This window comes from Lagenorhynchus albirostris, chromosome 15 (assembly GCF_949774975.1).
Source record: "Lagenorhynchus albirostris chromosome 15, mLagAlb1.1, whole genome shotgun sequence".
NCBI lineage: Eukaryota > Metazoa > Chordata > Mammalia > Artiodactyla > Delphinidae > Lagenorhynchus > Lagenorhynchus albirostris.
Window position 1 is genome coordinate 15,197,043 of NC_083109.1, and position 16,969 is coordinate 15,214,011.

The following is a 16,969-nucleotide window of genomic DNA, read 5'->3' on the forward strand; positions in this document are numbered from 1 at the left end:
TGTACTGAGACCAAGTGGAAACAAATTTTGGTAAAGAATTTTGTTCGCATTTATGCCATGAGGGCCTTACCTGTGAGTTAGAGGAGGAGGATGGCTGAGAAAAGGCCACTGGATAGAAAAATGCGGAACTTGGTGGTGACCCTGGTAAAGGCAGCAGATCTCGCTGGTTATGAGCAACAGAAACTGACTCTGGCTATTGGGAGCAGAGAAGGAATTTGTGACAACGGTGTGGGGATGTAGTGGCATCCATTCTCCCTTCCTGATTGTACCCTTAAGTGAGATCCTTTTGGACTCTTCTGTTGGCACCCATAGCACTAACTGATTTAGTTCAGCTCACGGACTGAGGGGAGTGCTAAAAGGTCCCAGCTTGGAAAGGATGGTAAGCGAGGAAGAACTAAGGTCTTCCCAGGCCACCTCTGAATGACCTCCATTTTTAGGTCTTTTGGGATTCATCGATCATGGTTAAATTCCAGGGAGAGCATCTGATTGGCCACTCTTGGTCTGGGGGTAGGGCAGGCACTTTGATTGACAGGCGGCCCAATCCCACCAGTCCTGGGTGGAGGAAGAGTCATTCCTCAAGCAAAATCAGGCTACTGTATCAGGAAAAGGACAAAGAGATGCTAGATGACAAAGCAACAAAATAGCCCATATACTCAGAGAGAGAAGTTTCCATGGAGAGAAGGGAGTTCGAATGGGTCCAACAGTCCAAGCGGAGAATGCTCCGTTGTATGGTGAAAGGCATAATCCTTGTTCCTGGGAATTTCTCAGGTCTTCAATGTCACTTGTTTACTGTCACCTTAAGGTGGGCATGTCTACAACTGACTCATGTCTCCTCCTCTTTTAACCTTTCCTTCTTCTGTTTTCTATTTCCCTTCTTCCTTTTCTTGATAAAAATGATTTTACTCTCATGAAGTCACGTCTGCAATCTTTGATGCCTCATCTATGTTAATATCAGATATATTTGCCTGTGTGTTGTTTGTGTATTTGTAATATTGAAATAACTGGGGCCACATGACTAACAGTTTTTGTCAAGTGTCTTCTTTCTATTTTCTGCTGTTTTTGCTTCAGCAAGTCATTTTCCCTTAGCTGAATTTCAGTTGCTTCATCTGTAAAATAGGAATAATAATACTTAGTTCGGAAGATTGTTAAATAAGAACAAGCTACCTTTTACCGAACACTTACTGTGAGCGCACCCCAAGGGTCACAAATTTGAATTCCTTCCAGGTCAGGTGAGTGATGTGGATGTAAATATTTGGAGTGGGAGTGGGGCTGGGGGGACAATAAGGCATGGTGGGGATTATGGAAACTGGAGAGAACGCTCCCCTCGTGAGAAGAGAGCAGCTCTACTTAGCTTAGTTCATGTTTTTCAAAGTGTGGTCCCTTGAGCGGTACCATCAGCAGCCCCAGAAACCTGTTTGATGCAGAAACTCAGGTCCCGCCCCTGTCCTACTGAAGCAAAACTCTGCGGGTGGAGATCTCAAATCTGTGTGTGAACGCCTGGCTAAGTGATTCTGATTTTCACTCAAGTTTGAGACTCACGGCTCTTGTTAAATTGCAGGACTGTGTTGCCAAATATTTACCTTCCCAACAATGCCAGAAATTCTCTTTTATATGAAATCCCCCACTGTTAAATTTTGGCAAATGTTTCAAAATTATAAAATGTACTATTTGGCTAAAAATGCTTATATATTCTAGCCAGATTGCAAGCTCTGGTTTATGCTTTTCTTTTTAATCCTTAAAATAATCCTAAAAACCCCAGTACTCATGACACCTCTTTTAAAGAGGAAGACTAAGGGACTCCCCTGGCGGTGCAGTGGTTAAGTCTCTGCGCTTCCAATGCAGGGGGTGCGGGTTAGATCCCTGATTGGGGAACTATATCCCACGTGCTGCATGACCAGGCCAAATAAATATATAAAATTTAAAATAAGGAAGGAGGAAGACTACGTACCTCCAAAAAGTGAGGTGCTGTTATATCGCATAGCCAGAAAGGGGCCACCCATGTCTTGGATATGAATGTACCTCTCACAGGGCACAGCATCACAAACAGATAAACATCTTCTGCCTGCCCCGGGTGCATTCCATCCATTTCACAAAGGGGCCCTAGATAGCATGGATTCCAAGACTCTCATTTTTCAGAGGGAAAAACTGAGGATTAGAAGCAGAGATATGACTGGGGTCCCACAGTGCTGGGATCATACATCTTTATCCAGAATACAACCCCTGTGATGTTCCCGCCTTGCGATTTCTCTGAAGATGCCCCCAGGGGCCGGGAAGGCTTGAAACTAGAGACTCAGTCACTCGTGAGCAGGGAGGTGGGAGGTGGAGGGAGGACAGGCCCCTCGGGGGTCCCTGGGTCTGGGGGCCTCTAACCTGGACCAGAGGGAGGAGGACATTGGGAGAGAAAGACAGACACATGAGAGAGGAGGGGGCAGAAAAGAGGAGTCCCTGCTGTTAGGCGGGGGGTCTCTGCTGTTCCCTGGTCTCAGATGGACAGACTGAGGCAGGAAGAGGGGCAGGACCAGAGGGCCTCCTGAGCTAGAATCCTAGTTGTGCCGTCTGCTTGCTGTGGGTCCTGAGCAAGTCGCTTCACCTCTCCGAGCCTCTGCTTTCTGGCTGGCAAAATGGGATGAGAATCCCAATGTTGTACGGTCGACATGAGGCTAAATGAAATCATCCATGTGAAATGTCCCAGGAGCGAGCAGACCCTCCACACACAATGGCTTGTTTTGTGGGTACCCCGCTCCTGAAGCCCTTCTGTCCGGGGGCAGCTCGGTATTGAGAGCTCCTGCCCTTCTCAGTGGAAAGGGTGACTTTGTGCGAGGAAGACAGCCCCTCCCGCCCTCTGCAGCTCATCACCCAGCTGTGCGCCCGCTTGACACTTGGCTGGGCTTGCTCCTGGGGCTTCTGGGCATTGAGCCAGCTCCCTTCTCCTTGACCCTGGAAGTGGAGTGCAGGGGGTGTGTGTGTGTGTGTGTGTGTGTGTGTGTGTGTGTGTGTGTGTGTGTGTTAGTGGCAGATTGCTTGAGTATGTGTGGATGAGTGAGTTGAGGGGGCATTGGTGCTACATGATTGTAACTGGGAGTGAATATATGGGAGTGAGTGAAGAGACTGTGGGTGTGTAAGCCCTCACATGTGCACTATAGTTTCAGCTTACAAAGCAGTAGAGTGCATGGTGCACAGACTCTGAAGCCGGATCCCTGGGTTCAGATACTCTCTCTACACTCTATTTCTTTAGGCAAATTCTTTCTTGTTACCTCAGGTTCCTCCTCTGTCACATGAGGAAATATCAAAAATTCTTCACCACCTCTTTTAAGATTTTTGAGGATTAGATGAGTTAATATATGTCAAGTAGTTAGGATAATGTCTGACACATAGAAGAAGCTAAGTTTTATCTGCTGTAATGACATTATTATTATGATTACAAGGACTTTGACTTCTCAGGGAGAAGAATATATGTCTATTGCCTCCACTTCTTCCACAGAAACGCATGATGCTGGCAGCATTGACCTCATGTGACACTGGAAAACACAGGGCTCTGGGAGATTTAAGTCTTCAGGGCACAAAGTTAGGAAAAGGCAGAGCTGGTACCCAAACTGAGGTCCTATGGTTCCAAAACCACTGGGGGAGAGACAGGAGGATGGAGGCTATTGTGGGCGATCTTCCAAGCTCCCCTGAGGTCCACTCAGGCAGGCAGCTCTCCTGTTTCTGAAACCCGGCGAGGGGAAATGGGAGGTCATGCTGTGGAGACGTGTTCAGCTCCCTGCTTCCCCTCTGCCCACACCCCTTACTCCTTTTTCTACTGAGAAAACAGGGTTGCTGCCTCAGGAGGGCTTCTGCCTGGGCCAGTGCCAGGTAAACAGCAAGGGTCCATCCAGCTGAGAAGCTGTGGCAGTGGTTGCAGAAGGTGTCCTGTGTCACACCTGTCTTCTGAGTTAGGCAGTGGTAGGGGTGAGGGTGAAGCGCATAGTTCCCAGCTGTAATGAAACCTGCAGGAGTTGAAAAGGAGGACCTGAGCTAACACACTGTTGTTCAGTTATCCATCCTTTGATTTGCTCTCATTCACTCATCACCCGCCATGCACTGCTCTAGGTGCTGGGACGCTCCCTGAGTCAACATATTGGACAAAATTCCACCTGTGGAATCACAATCTGTGTTTCCACGAGACGCACAGGGAGAGTCAAGTCTGAGAAGCGCTGTTACTGGGCATTTGGCCCCAGCAGGCAGAAGCAGGTTAGGTGGGGAGATTACACAATAAACAGGACCCAGCCCAGCTCCACCCTTTCCTCACTCCCCTCCTCACTGCCTGTCCCACCCCTCAGCTGGGATATGAAAAGCTCTGTCAGCCCCCAGCTTTCCTCAGAAGTCCTCCTGCAAGGCCACGATCATGAGCCGGCTCTGCCTCTCCATCGCCCTTCTCGTCCTCCTGGGCACCCTGGTGGCCGGCATCCCGGGCACCCTGGTGGCCGGCATCCAGGGGGGTAAAACCAGCAACCGCACCGAAGGTGAAACCAGCAACCAGGTCAAAGGTAACTCCTGACCCACCTCTCCTCTACAGGCTGGGCGGAGGGGGGAGTGAGGGGAGTCCGTGGAAGGGGTTGGGGAGCAGGGGTGGGGTGGATGCTTACAGCCTCTCTGGATTTCTCCTGGGAAGTTGGGCAGTTTTAACTCCAGGGACATTTCCTGACTCTCAATAGGAAAAAAAATTAAAATTAAAAAATATATATGCCGCCTACCTCTACCAGATCAGGAATCCCATCTCTGAGACTCTCTATTCCTGGTCATTGCCATGTCCCTGAACTTCACTGTAGTGTAATAAGAAGATCAATATTTGATCCTTGCCCTGATCCTGGAACAGACCTCCAGAAACTCCTGGAATTTACTGGGGTTATTTTTGGTAATGAGGTGAAAAAAGGAAGGCCACGGAGAGACCTGTAGGATGGGGCTGGTCTCCAAAAAAACCCAGTCATGTGTTTAGAGGTTACAACTTTCAACAGCCCGCATTCCAGCATCTCTGGGGAGAGGGGAGGGTATTGAGTTGGAGACCAATCACCAATGGCCGATGATTCAATCAATATGCCTATTATTGACACCTCAATAAAGATCCATAAATATTGGGGATCAGAGAGCTTTCGGGGTGGTGAACACATGGAGGTGCTGTGAGGGGTTGCACTCCACTAGGGCACGGGGCCTCCGCACACCTCTATTCCCCCTTTGCCCTGCGCATCTCCTCCATTTCGCTGTCCCTGCGCTTTACCCTTTATAATAACCTGGGAACGGTAAGTAAAGGGTTTTCCTGAGTTCTGTCTGCACTTCTATTGGTTAGTGAACATGGAGGTGGGGTCACGGAACCTCCGATTTTTAGCCAGTCGGTCACAAGCATGAGTGACTCCGGACCACATGGCTCTCATTTGAAGTGAGGACAGTCTTGAGTCCTCAACCTGCGGGATCTGCACTAACTCCATGGATTTAGTATCAGAAGTAAATTGCCTTCTGGGATGCCCAGTGGGTGTTTAGGGAATTGTTTGGTGTTGGTAGAGACGCCACCTATTTGGTGTCAGGGAAAAACCAGAGTCAGTCTTCCCTGTGATTTGGGGGCTCCAGTGAGGCTTGGGACAGGGGAATAATGAAAGTTGGACACTGCAGCCAGAAACTCTTACCAGTTACCTGTATTTTCAGAATTCCTGGCAGAATCAGGTAGTTTATCTAATGGGTTGTGACATGACAGTATCTTGTCCTGACCCTATCACCCACATGCCATGTGTCCTGGGGCAAGTCTTCTGCAGTTTCCTCACTTGAAAACGGGAACCACGTTACATGGGTTTTTGAACAGCTTACCACTCATGAATTTAAACAGTTTAAACACATTTCATGGCCAATTTTGTCCATTTTCCACCAAGATGTGTTAAATTGAAAAAATTTCTCTACATGCCTCCTTCGGGAAAGAAAAGATATTGCGGTGTCAAATAATGATTATTCCTCTAGGATTAAAATTAATCAGAAAGACGTGGGACCACTGAGCAGAGCAACTGCAGGGAAAGCAACAAACACAGCGCTGTGTGAGTTCCTCCTGGGACCAAGGCTGATACAGTCTTAGTAAAGGCTCAAGGCCCTTTCCCTTGTCCCCTTTTGACTATCATTTTATTACCCTCTCAGGATATGGAATGAGAGGTAGATTGATAATCACGTAGACCTGCCCCATCATCAAGGAGATTTTGCACTAACAGGAATTCCATTATCTCCATTCTATTCAATGACTGTGCGCTTGGCATGAGCATGAAATGGAAGATTCGTTCCCTGGCCATATATTTATTAAGTCCCTACAGGCTTGGTTTTTGGTGCGGGGAAAGAGCTGTAGACAGAATATGGAAAAATACCTTGCCTTCTCAGAGTGAGACCGACAATAGCAAAAGGGGAAATGCTCTGCTAGGTTATGAGTTTTTGAAGGTAGAGAGTGATGGGGATAAAAGAGGCTGTGCTCTGTCCGTAGACTGATCAGCGAAACCCTCTGTGATAAGGGGGCGTTGGAGCAGAGGCTGCAGAAAGAACGTGCCCGCTGTGAACCAGCGGCAGCAATTACCAGGGTGGCTGGAGCTGAGTGGGTGGGAGGGGAGGAGGGCGGAAGGGATGAGACCAAAGAGGCCATGGGGACAGGTCCTGACCAGCCTTGTAGGATGAGAATCGGAATTTGACTGTGAGAGAGATGGGGAGTCACTGAGGGACTGGTCATGGGAGCAATGGGATAGGATCCCTGTGGCTGCAGTGCGGAGAGTGGCCTCTAGGGGGCCAAGGGCAGAGACAGAGGCCCAGGGAGCAGGCTGCTGCAGGGGTCCAGGTGAGCAATGATGGAACGAGTACCCATGTTGTTCCCTGGGTCGATGCCAGATGCATGTTCACAACATGAATCTCTTCCTCTGTTGAGGTTTCTATGGGGGTTCATTATCTAGTCATGATGCCTTAAATCATTAGCCATTGGTGACTGTTCAACCTCCAGCTCCTCTCCGATCCCTGACGTTGGGTGGCGGGCTGAACTGCGGATGGGAGGCCACGAGGGAGAGGGTAGGAATGAAAGTTGCAACCCTCCTGTCAGGCAGTGGTTTCCCCTGGCAACCAGAGCCCATTCTGGGGTTACTAGGGTCTTCCCAAAAGTCACCTAGTTCACATAACCAAAGACACTTTTTTTGCTTTCAGCACTTAGGAAATAGCAAGGTTTGTAAGAACTCTGTGCCAGGATATTACAAAGAACAAGTATATATATATATATATATATATTGCTTATTATAAGTCACAGTATCAATATAGCGTCAATATTCAATTTAGAGAGTCCCTGTGCCGTAACAAAAGAGAACACCCTGGTATGTGTTCTTCATGCCTTTCTCCATTACAGCCTGATTCCTTCACACTTTTTTATTAATGGTGGAAACTCTTTACCATACAAGTAATGCAGAGAATAGTCTTATAAAACCCAGGTACCAGCTCCAATAATTACTGACATATGATGAATATTTTTTACCTTGTCTGCCGTTTTTTATTCTTTTTTGGTAGAGTTTTTGGAACCTAATCCAAGGCATCATACCAATTAATCTTAAATATTTCATGATGGAGATATCAATTTGTGCATGTTTACCATATCATGTCACACCTAGGAACATTAATAATAATATCCCAGAAAGCAGGTTGTCAAATGGCCTTTTCAGTTTGACCCGTCCCCATAACCCTAACATCTCTATTGCAAGACACACTGGTGGTTTCAGTTGTTGACATTGTAGACCAAACTGCGATGACTGTCCTCATAGCTGACCATAGCCCCTCCCATCCCATAAGGATCTCAGCCTGCCTTCTGCCTGGAACCTCATCACACGGGTCCCTGCAGGGCCCGGAAGGTCAGTACTTCTACAACGCCAAGTCCGGGCACTGCGACATGTTTATATACAGCGGCTGCCGAGGGAAGAACAACTTCCTGACGCCAGAGGACTGCATGAAGACCTGCGGTGGTCCTGTGGTGACCCACGGGTAAGGAAGGGGGCAGGACAGGGTGGGAGGGGAAGGGCTGAGAAAAAGAGATGGTGCTCAGGGGGCCACCCACCATTCACACTTGCACAGTGTCTTTCCTCCTCGCTGCCTCCCAGGACAAGTGGCTCAGTGTCCTCTGAAACCGCACACTGAGCACATCCTCCACGGGCCAGCTTGGCAGAAGGTCACCCTAGAAGCCCCGTCATGAGAATCTGAGCTTCCTCACATGCTCCCCTTTTCTCAGATGGGAACACTGAGTCAGCCACCCTACAGAGCATGTCTGCAGTGCTCCTGAGCTCCCCACCTAGGCTTGGAAAACTCACTTCCTTCTTCTTGGTCATTGTGGTCCTGGGTGGACTGTGGTTGCATATTTCTGGGAAAGTCTAGGATCTGTCAAGGTCAGCGGTGTCCAGGTCTGGGGCTTCAGAGATGTCAATCAGCAAGTCCCTTTCTTTTTGCAGAGGACCTGCGAACTGTACCACCCCGAAACCCTGAAGTCAAGGAGGAGCCACGCGGGGCTGGGCTGTGGCTGCTTCTGAAACAGTGTGGTCTCCTCTGAGTCCGTCTCAACCCCACCCTCCTCAGCAGAGCCCTGCCTCTCTCCTCCCAACATGGGTCTACTTGCCTTAGTTCTGTCTCATCCAGTGGATTCTAAGCACCATGAGAGCAAGTCTTCCCTTTATCCCTAGCACTTAGCACAGGTCCTGGCATAGAGGAGATGGTCCATAATTATTTAAGGAAGGAAGGAGTGAATGCAAGAGCACATTCCTCATGTCAGGATTCTTGTCTCAAGCCACATCCTCACTGCATCCTCACCTTCATCCCCCACCCCACCATCACTGCTCTCCTTGTGGGTGGCCAAGGTGGAAATTCTGGCATCCAGTTCTCAGTATCAGTGGTGGCAGAGGTCTTTTCAATAAAGAAGCCCCTTTCCCTCGCAGTGATGTTGTACATTTTCCTTCTGTCGCTTCAAACAGTCTGGCTTATATTCCAATAAATTCAAATTAAACTAACTGGAGTGGATTCTGTGGTTTGCCCCTAAGAACCTTCACCACTAGGGTCCACGGAGATGCGGGTCCTTCGCACTCTTCTGCAGAGCAGCCGGCACCTCCCCTTTTCCTGTCCTCACACTGGGCCCTGCCAGGTATAGGAAGCACCCCCATTACAGCACCATCTACCTCTGAATGGCCACCCCAAGCGACAAAAAACCCGGGTGAGAGACACCTCAGCATGAAAGCTTCTTTCTTTACTTCTTGGGCCAGGTCAAATATGGGTGCAGAGGTGGTTCTCCTGGACTCTCAGAAGAACAAAGAAAGGAGCACGAGACTCGTTGTCCATTTGCAGTAGGAATCCCCTTGCCTGAGGTCACGTGTGGGGAGGGGCTTCTTACTTCAGTTAAAGAAGGGCAACTGCCCTTTCAGTGCGCCTGGCTCTGTGTTAACATTTTGCCTGCATTCTTCTATTAATCATCCTAAGAATCCTTCAAGGGAGGAAGCAGTGACACGGAGATGTCACTTAGCTGCCGTATGAGTTTCGTAACACAGCAGGTCCCACCTCTCCCAAGTAGAGCGACTGTGACAATGTTTTCACGCTCCTGCCTCTGGGAAGATGTGGGCCGGAGGCACCTTTGGAGAACCGAGAGTATCTGCTTCACTGCAGATGAGGAAAGGGAGGCACGGGGACCACAGCAAGCATAGTATTCAAATAAACAAGGACGCAGATGGCGCTGATTCTGTTACTCACTTCCTTAGAGTCTTGGGCAAATTTCCCAACATCTGTGAGCTTTACTTTCTTTAATTATAAAATAAGGATAATGCTTGTACTTTTTAACTAGACAGAGACGTCTCTAGCTTGTACTTTTTTTTTTTTTTTTTGCGGTACGCGGGCCTCTCACTGTTGTGGCCTCTCCCGCTGCGGAGCAGAGGCTCCGGACGCGCAGGCTCAGTGGCCATGGCTCACGGGCCCAGCCGCTCCGCGGCATGTGGGATCTTCCCGGACCGGGGCACGTACCCGCGTCCCCTGCATCGGCAGGCGGACTCTCAACCACTGCGCCACCAGGGAAGCCCTAGCTTCTACTTTTTAACTAGCCAGAGACACCTAGAAACACTCCCTTTCCTTGTGGAACTAGTTGGGTTTATTACTCACTGCAGCAAGGAATAAGAATCACCTTGGAAGACAATATGATATCTCATTAAGAGTGTTAGATAGAACTTATAGGATGCGGGCTTGTGTTAGGTGATTTGGTTGGCGGGGGTGTGTGTTTCAGGAAGCTGACTCTGCTCTGGATGGATGCTCTCAGGAAGTGGGGCATTTCTCTGAATGGGTATCTTAACTCTAAGAAGGGAAGACTAGCTAGAGGTTACAGCTGTACTTGGTAAAGACGTAGCAGTCACTCAATACAGGGGGATGCTTGGATATTTTGGTGGTTTGTATAATTGACCTCTTTTTGCCTGTGTTCAAACATCATTACCGAATGTCCTATTTTTGTCTTGATCCATCATGCACACAGAATGACCTTGTCTGATGTTGAAGGTTTCTGAAATAGTTCTGTTGAGTAGGAGAACGTAAGGCGCACTGTGACGTCAGGTCAGGTCTTAGAACTCAGAGGCTGCATTTCTCTTTCTCTATCAATCTCATAAAGTTGTGATGACAGTTAAAAAGATATATTTGTTAAATGCTTTGTACAAGTATTGGCAAAGTAACCTTTTAGTGAATGTGTAATCAGATAACGGTAAGAGTACTACTATAAATATATTTATTTAATAATTATTAATTTATAACAGTGAATGGGGAAATGACTTGGTATTCATGAAAAGAGATTGGCTTCAGTAACTCACTATGTTGCTGTGTGATCTTGGGCAAGTCACTTCACCTCTCTGAGCCACAGATTCTTTCTCTGTAAAAGAGGATGATGGTATGTGCCTTAAGAAATCCCCAGGTTTGGGCCCTTTTGAGGACCATGTTGATTAGGCTGTTCAAGTTCTCTGCACACCACTTACAAAAGCAAATTTTCTAGAAGCACATAGAGGTTTAGTTTCCTTGGTTCCTGACTGCTTTTTAAATGTGCTGTCGACTGTAGTAAAGGAACAAATAGCATTGATTGCTGAAGTGTCCCCTTCTAGAAGTCCACCCTCATGAAGTTCTCCCAGTGCCAGAGGAGAGCCACAGTCTCTCTTCCAAATAGGTCTCCTTCTTTGTCAGAGGTAACCGAAAACCCTCTTGCTTCAGTGATTGACCTTACCCCTATTCTGCCCTTTTCCCACCCCACCTTGCCTTTATTATACCCCCTGATCAAAGGGGCTAAGTGTTAACTGTCATATAGCTCACTATCGTTCTTATTACAAGGACTTTGACGTCGCAGGGAGACAGAATATATGTCTGTTGCCTCCACTGCTTCCTCAGCAACCTCACGACGTGGGCAGCACGGGTCTCATGAGGTACCTGATGACACGGGGCTCTGGGAGATTTCTGGCCCCAGGTCACAAAGTTAGGAAAAGGGAGAGGTGGGACGCAAACTGAGGTCCTCCAATCCCAAAACCACTGGTGGAGAGATCAGAGTGGGGGGTGGTTTGCAGGGGATGATTGAGAAGTGCTGTTACTGGGCATTTGGTCCCAGCAGGCAGAAGCAGGAAGCCTGCTTATGTGGGGAGACAATAATTACACAATAAGGAAAAAGGCTTATACCTGTCCATGTTTCCAACCACAGACCACTAGAAACAGTCCACTTACAAACTGAACGAGTTGGGTTTATTACTCACTGCAGCAAGGGACAATGAATGATATGGCATCTCATAAAGAAGTTTTTTGAAGGACTTAAAGGATGTGGGTTTCCATGAGGTTATTTGCAGGAGAGTTTCAGGAAGCTGGCTTGCTCAGGATGGATGCTGTCAGGCAGTGGGGCAGTTCTATGATCAGGTGTCGTCATCTTATTCTGAAGTGAACTTTCAGCTGAGAACTGAGGAGGTACAACCAATGGACGTTGCTATGAGATTGCTCACAGGGAGTGAGAAAAAGGTAGAATGAAGGACAACACTCAGCCTTCTGGGGGAAGGTAGGGGAAGCAAGTCTTTAGAAGGAAAGACAATAAATTCACTTTGGTCAACGTTGAGTCCATGGTGCTTCTAGAACACTTAGGCAAAGATGTTGAGCAGACATTGATTCATTCATTCCCTTGTTCATGAAATGTTTATTAGGGATAAAATATGTGATGACTGAAACCTTTGATCAGACTCCATGGCTTCAAACTCTGGCTCTGCCAATTTACTAGCAGTGTGGCCTAATCAATTTGCTAGCATTATACATTTGTGAGCACATACAGATCTTGAATTGTGTCCATAGAGAGGGAGTCATCCTTCCATTTACATAGAAGGAAACTGAGGCTCAGAGAAGGTGGAAGTATTGCTAGTAGCTCAGAGGGTGAAAGTAGCAGAGGCAGTTCCCTGTCGCAATGTGTTGGTAAAAGTAACTGAGTGGATGAGAATGTCTAAGTAACTCTGAGAGAGGTAGAATTCATAATATAAAACATCCGTTACCACTTATTGACAACCTACTATGTGCCAAGCCCTGCACATACATCCTAATCTCTCAATATTGCAACAATTTTAATAAGTTTTGCTTCTGTTTTAGAGTGATACAAGCTGAAGCTCAGAGGTTTCAGCCCTTCTCCAAGGTCACATAACCAATACCGGCAGGTGCTGGGATTCAAACTCAACACTCTCTGTCTCCTATGCTTTTCCTTGAAAGAGGTTTAAAAGCTGTGCCTTCAGAAGCCGCGACGATTCACCAGAGGAGACTCAAAGTTCTTCACATAGGAAGCTCTGCTTTTCATCATTTTTTTATGCTGCGACCAAGTGGAAACCAATTTTGGTAAAGAATTTTGTTCGCATTTATGCCATGAGGGCCTTACCTGTGAGTTAGAAGAGGACGATGGCTGAGAAAAGGCCATTGGATTTTTTTTTTTTTTTTGCGGTACGCGGGCCTCTCTCCGTCGCGGAGCACAGGCTCTGGGATGCGCAGGCTCAGCGGCCATGACTCACGGGGCCAGCCTCTCCTTGGCATGTGGGATCCTCCCAGACCAGGGCACGAACCCGTGTCCCCTGCATTGGCAGGCGGACTCTCAACCACTGTACCACCAGGGAAGCCCGGCCATTGGATTTTAAAATGCGGAACTTGGTGGTGACCCTGGTGAAGGCGTCAGATTTCGCTTGTTGTGAGCAACAGAAACTGACTCTGGCTATTGGGAGCAGAGAAGGAATTTGTGACAACGGTGTGGGGATGTAGTGGGCATCCATTCTCCCTTCCTGATTGTACCCTTAAGTGAGATCCTTTTGGACTCTTCTGTTGGCACCCATAGCACTAACTGATTTAGTTCAGCTCACGGACTGAGGGGAGTGCTAAAAGGTCCCAACTTGGAAAGGATGGTAAACAAGGAAGAACTAAGGTCTTCCCAGGCCACCTTTGAATGCCCTCATTTTTAGGTCTTTTGCCATTTATCGATCAAGGTTAAATTCCAGGGAGAGCATCTGACTGGCCACTCTTGGTCTGGGGGTAAGGCAGGCACTTTGACTGACACCCAATCCCATCAGTCCTGGGTGGGGGAAGAGTCATTCCTCAAGCAAAATCAGGCTACTGTATCAGGAAAAGGACAAAGAGATGCTAGGTGACAAAGCAACAAAATAGCCCATATACTCAGAGAGAGAAGTTTCCATGGAGAGAAGGGAGTTCGAATGGGTCCAACAGTCCAAGAGGGGAATGCTCCATTGTATGGTGAAAGGCATAATCCTTGTTCCTGGGAATTTCTCATATCTTCAATGTTCACTTGTTTACAGTCATCTTAGAGTGGGCATGTCTACATCTGACTCATGTCTCCTCCTATTTTAACCTTTCCTTTTCCCTTTCTATTTCTTTTCTTCCTTTTTTTTTTTGGCTGTGTTGGGTCTTCATTTCTGTACGAGGGCTTTCTCTAGTTGCTGCGAGCGGGGGCCACTCTTCATCGCGGTGCGCGGGCCTCTCACTGTCACGGCCTCTCTTGCTGTGGAGCACAGGCTCCAGACGCGCGGGCTCAGTAGTTGTGGCTCACGGGCCTAGTAGCTCCGCGGCATGTGGGATCTTCCCAGACCAGGGCTCGAACCTGTGTTCCCTGCATTGGCAGGCAGATTCTCAACCACTGCGCCACCAGGGAAGCCCTTTTCTTCCTTTTTTGATAAATGTAATTTTACTCTCATGACGTCGTGTCCACAATCTTTGATGCATCATCTATGTTAATAGCAGATACATTTGCCTGTGTGTTGTTTGTGTGTTTGTGTATTTGTAACATTGAAATAACCGGGGCCACATGACTTATAGTTTCTGGCAAGTGTCTCCTTTCTGATTTTCTGCTGTTTTAACCTCCAGCAAGTCACTTTCCCTTAGCTGAATTTCAGTTGCTTCATCTGTAAAATAGGAATAATAATACTTAGTTTGGAAGATTGTTAAATAAGAACAAGCTACCTTTTACTGAACACTTACTGTGAGCCCACCCCAGGGGTCACAAATTTGAATTCCTTCCAGGCCAGGTGATTGATGTGGATGTAAATATTTGGAGTGGGAGTGGGGCTGGGGGGACAATAAGGCATGGTGGGGATTATGGAAACTGGAGAGAACGCTCCCCTCGTGAGAAAAGAGCAGCTCTACTTAGCTTAGTTCATGTTTTTCAAAGTGTGGTCCCTTGAGCGGTACCATCAGCAGCCCCAGAAACCTGTTTGATGCAGAAACTCAGGTCCCGCCCCTGTCCTACTGAAGCAAAACTCTGTGGGTGGAGATCTCAAATCTGTGTGTGAACGCCTGGCTAAGTGATTCTGATTTTCGCTCAAGTTTGAGACTCACGGCTCTTGTTAAATTGCAGGACTGTGTTGCCAAATCATTTACCTTCCCAACAATGCCAGAAATTCACTTTTATATGAAATCTCCCACCGTTAAATTTTGGCAAATGTTTCAAAATTACAAAATGTACTGTGTGGGCTAAAAATACTTATATTCTAGCCAGATTGCAAGCTCTGGTTTATGCTTTTCTTTTTAATCCTTAAAATAATCCTAAAAAACCCAGTACTCATGACACCTCTTTTAAAGAGGAAGACTAAGGGACTCCCCTGGCGGTGCAGTGGTTAAGTCTCTGCGCTTCCAATGCAGGGGGTGCGGGTTAGATCCCTGATTGGGGAACTATATCCCACGTGCTGCACGACCAGGCCAAATAAATATATAAAATTTAAAATAAGGAAGGAGGAAGACTACGTACCTCCAAAAAGTGAGGTGCTGTTATATCGCATAGCCAGAAAGGGGCCACCCATGTCTTGGATATGAATGTACCTCTCACAGGGCACAGCATCACAAACAGATAAACATCTTCTGCCTGCCCCGGGTGCATTCCATCCATTTCACAAAGGGGCCCTAGATAGCATGGATTCTAAGATTCTCATTTTTCAGAGGGAAAAACTGAGGATTAGAAGCAGAGATATGACCTGGGGTCCCACAGTGCTGGGATCACTGGTCTTTATCCAGGATACAACACCTGTGATGTTCCCGCCTTGCGATTTCTCTGAAGATGCCCCCAGGGGCCGGGAAGGCTTGAAACTAGAGACTCAGGCACTCCTGAGCAGGGAGGTGAGAGGTGGAGGGAGGACAGGCCCCTCGGGGGTCCCTGGGTCTGGGGGCCTCTAACCTGGACCAGAGGGTCAGAGGAGAGGAGGACACTGGGAGAGAAAGACAGACGCATGAGAGAGGAGGATGGAAAAAAGTGGAATCTCTGCTGTTAGGCGGGGGGTCTCTGCTGTTCCCTGGTCTCAGATGGACAGACTGAGGCAGGAAGAGGGGCAGGACCAGAGGGCCTCCTGAGCTAGAATCCTAGTTGTGCCGTCTGCTTGCTGTGGGTCCTGAGCAAGTCGCTTCACCTCTCTGAGCCTCTGCTTTCTCGCTGGCAAAATGGGATGAGAATCCCAGATGTGGTAGGGTCAACAGGAGGTTAAATGAAATCATACATGTGGAATGTCTCAGGAGACAGCAGACCCTCCACACACAATGGCTTGTTTTGTGGGTACCCCGCTCCTGAAGCCCTTCTGTCCGGGGGCAGCTCGGTATTGAGAGCTCCTGCCCTTCTCAGTGGAAAGGGTGACTTTGTGCGAGGAAGACAGCCCCTCCCGCCCTCTGCAGCTCATCACCCAGCTGTGCGCCCGCTTGACACTTGGCTGGGCTTGCTCCTGGGGCTTCTGGGCATTGAGCCAGCTCCCTTCTCCTTGACCCTGGAAGTGGAGCGCAGGGGGTGTGTGTGTGTGTGTGTCTGTGTGTGTGTGTGTATTTGTGGAAGAATGCGTGTCTGTGTGTAGATGAGTGAGGGGGTGTGCGGCTTGGTGCTACATGTGTGTAACTGGGAGTGAATGTATGGGAGTGAAGAGATTGCGGGTGTGTAAGCCCTGACACGTGCACTATCGTTTACAGCTTACAATGCAGCAGAGTGCATGTGCACAGACTCTGAAGCCGGATCCCTGGGTTCAGATACTCTCTCTACAAGGTATGACTTCAGGCAAATTATTTCCTGTTACCTCAGGGTCCTCCTCTGTAACATGAGGAAATACCAACAGTTTCTTTCCCTCTTTTAGGATTTTTGAGGATTTGATGAGTTAATATGTGTCAAGTGCTTAGGATAATGCCTGACACATAGAAGAAGCTAAGTTTTTTCTGCTGTCATTACTATTATTTTCATTACAAAGACTTTGACTTTGCAGGGAGAAGGAATTTATGTCTGTTGCCTCCACTGCTTCCACAGCAACCCTGTGATGTGGGCAGCACGGATCTCAGGTGACACCTGATGATACTGGGGCTCTGGGAGGTTTAAGTCCTCAGGCACAAAGTTAGGAAAAGACAGAGCTGGTACCCAAACTGAGGTCCAAGAATGCCCAAACCACTGGCGGAGAGACAGCAGGAGGGG

The 16,969-nt window shown here is 48.0% G+C and overlaps 1 pseudogene; it reads left to right on the forward strand.

Annotated features, from left to right (window-relative positions):
* Positions 1-4,384: 4,384 nt before the first annotated feature.
* On the forward strand, positions 4,385-8,014 carry LOC132505654 (serum basic protease inhibitor-like; annotated as a pseudogene).
* The last annotated feature ends 8,955 nt before the right edge of the window (positions 8,015-16,969 follow it).